Source organism: Limulus polyphemus, unplaced genomic scaffold, assembly GCF_000517525.1.
Source record: "Limulus polyphemus unplaced genomic scaffold, Limulus_polyphemus-2.1.2 Scaffold3985, whole genome shotgun sequence".
NCBI classification, from domain to species: domain Eukaryota; kingdom Metazoa; phylum Arthropoda; class Merostomata; order Xiphosura; family Limulidae; genus Limulus; species Limulus polyphemus.
The window spans coordinates 23,281-25,989 of record NW_013669595.1 but is presented as its reverse complement, the minus strand read 5'-3'; positions in this window follow the sequence as shown (position 1 = coordinate 25,989).

Sequence of the window (2,709 nt, the reverse complement as noted above, 5' to 3'; positions counted from 1 at the left end):
ACGCTATAAATCACAGCCTACTGTTCGCTTGACTCAATTATCTATCTCTTCAGTCTATCTGCATATCTCTGCCCTTCTTTTGCCGGGCTTATATCTAAAAAAAGAGGGCGTCCCGAACAAACTAGGAAATTCAAGATCACCCGAGAAACTCCTCCCACATGCCACCAATGTCACGTAACTTCCGCTGTCGTAACAATAAGATATCGGTTACAAAGAAAAATTAACTTTAACGTTTATACACGATCGTAACACTAATCTATTGATTAATTGTTAGAGATGCATCCATTACGAGTTCCTCAATGCTTTTAACTTCAACTTGTAGTAAATTCCAACATTGCTATGAGTTAAGTTGTAAAACAATAGTATGGTTTAGGACTTTAAGTTCTAAAACACTATAATTATATCCTAACAAATTTACACTTTGGTATTAGCAGCGTCTTCTCTCAAGGAATTATTGGGAACACTTAGTACTTGAAATTTTGTAACACTAATAGAGAACTGTTCATTAGTCAAAATTATCTTTGTTTCTTATTTAATCTTTAAAACTTTATAACCCTAACAAAGGGCTGTTTATTAGTAATAGCCCCTTTCCTTGAGATTCTGTAACCCTAACAAAGGACTGCTCATCATTAATAACCCTCTCTGTTTCTTACTTAATCCTTGAGATTATGTAACGCCGTACGAAGTTCTGTTTGCTATGGCAGGTTGGAAAATGAGATATTTTTATCACAACATATTGCCTACTAACTTAGGCCTTTAAAACGGAATGATTTATTTTAACAATGTGTGTTAGTTTGTAATAAACCTTACTTTTTTTTTTAACAATTTCTTGACGTTTCTTAATTGGTTTGTCCCTACAGCTATTGCTGATCTCAATGATTACTACTACATTCGCCTAGACGAAGCCAAGTGTCTCCCTCTGGCAGAAAAATGGAAGATCGACTACTCTCGGTGTGTCATAAAGACGGTGGTAGCAGCAAGGGCACCTCTGTCCAATATGACTAATTGGAGTAACCAGTGTCCAGTAGACGACAATGTCTACTTCATTACTCAACTGATCTATTATACTGGAAAAAATTACCTGAAAGAGTTCAAATGTTGCCCGGCTATAAAGTTCATGTTTAATTAGTTGTTTCACGTCTTAATACATAAAACTTGGCCGTAGGTATGTCAACTTTGTAATGCACGAGGTACCAAAACTGGCTCTTGTTTGTCGAAGTCAGATTAGAGCTAATTTCTGTGAAATAATTGGTATTATAATTCGATAACGTGTGATCATTATTTATTCGTTTCCATTCAGTGTTATTTAGTGTAGAGATTTTCAAATAATCCAGTGTTTAACACTCACATTGTTATATTGCACGTTTATATATTTTCTAAGTAAGGTATAGTGTTCTAACGCATACATATGTTTTATGGTGTAGTTTAAAAGTTTAATCAGGAACACAGCCAGTTCCTTTGAGATAGCGGGGATGCCGGGGATATTTCCCTGGGACTCATGATTACTCTAAGTGTAGTCAATGGGTAAAGACACACCCAATTCTCGTATAACCCTCACTGGTTATTATGCCATTATCAGGCCTGGATCACAACAATCCAAAAAGATTAACTTAGTCACGGCTTTCTCCCCAACTGCAGTGCTAGTAAAAATAATGTTCTGTTTTGAAAGAACATTATGTATTCGGTGTTTTTAATAGTCACTCATTCGATTCATGCATCTGGCCTATTTATCACGCTCACATCAGAAAAATGTCTCACGTTTTGGTCAAATTTGCTGGTTGACCAATTGAATCCAGGTCAAATTCAGTATCACATTTATCTAGGAAATGCATCATTTTGGTTCATTATGGAGAAGCCTGTCCCCAGACCCCTCCTATAAGGTGATTAATATACCTTAATAAAATAATTATTAACATACCAAACTTTCTCATTAAGTGAATTTTATTGTCGATACAAAAATTTATTATTCATTTTTAATTTGAAATATTCTGTTATAGTTTTGTACGTTAGTAACGGTTTCTATGAAGCCACACTTGAATGATAAATATTCAATGTGCAGCGGCTTGTTTGCTCTACAGTTTGTGAGCCAAACTTTCTCAGGCAACACAAGTGATTGATGACACTGTTGAGTTGGTAAGGGCCAGTTTGGCTGTCACCGGAAGTGCCCACCCAGTGACACAGCGGCATGTCTGCGGAGTTACAACGCTAGAAACCGGGTTTTGATACCCGTGGTAAGCAGAGCACAGATAGCCCACATAAGAATAATAATTTTGTGAAAATACCATGAAGCTTTTTTTCCCCCTTCGTTTATTTAGGCTTAAACTCCGAGAACTTTCAAGGCATTAAAAAAACAATTGATCTAAAATATGTGATAAAAGGAAAAGATTAATCTTAACACAAAATCTGACCTAGTGAATAATTAGTGAGGTTCAGAAATTGTGGGGACTTTTACAAATAATGAGTTTTTATACACCATTTACTGTCAATAAGATCCACAAATTTAGTAAACATTTTATATTTTTGTCTCATAGTAAAGAACTGATTGATAAATTCGATGACGAGGAACCCACTTTGAGACTAATAATGGCTGGAGACGGCTTAAATGGGTAATGAAGAAAAACTTTAATATAAGTTTAACATGACAGCAAATGTACAACGTTTCGACAAAGTTTTGTCATCATCAGAAGAAGACAAAAACTTGTCCAAACG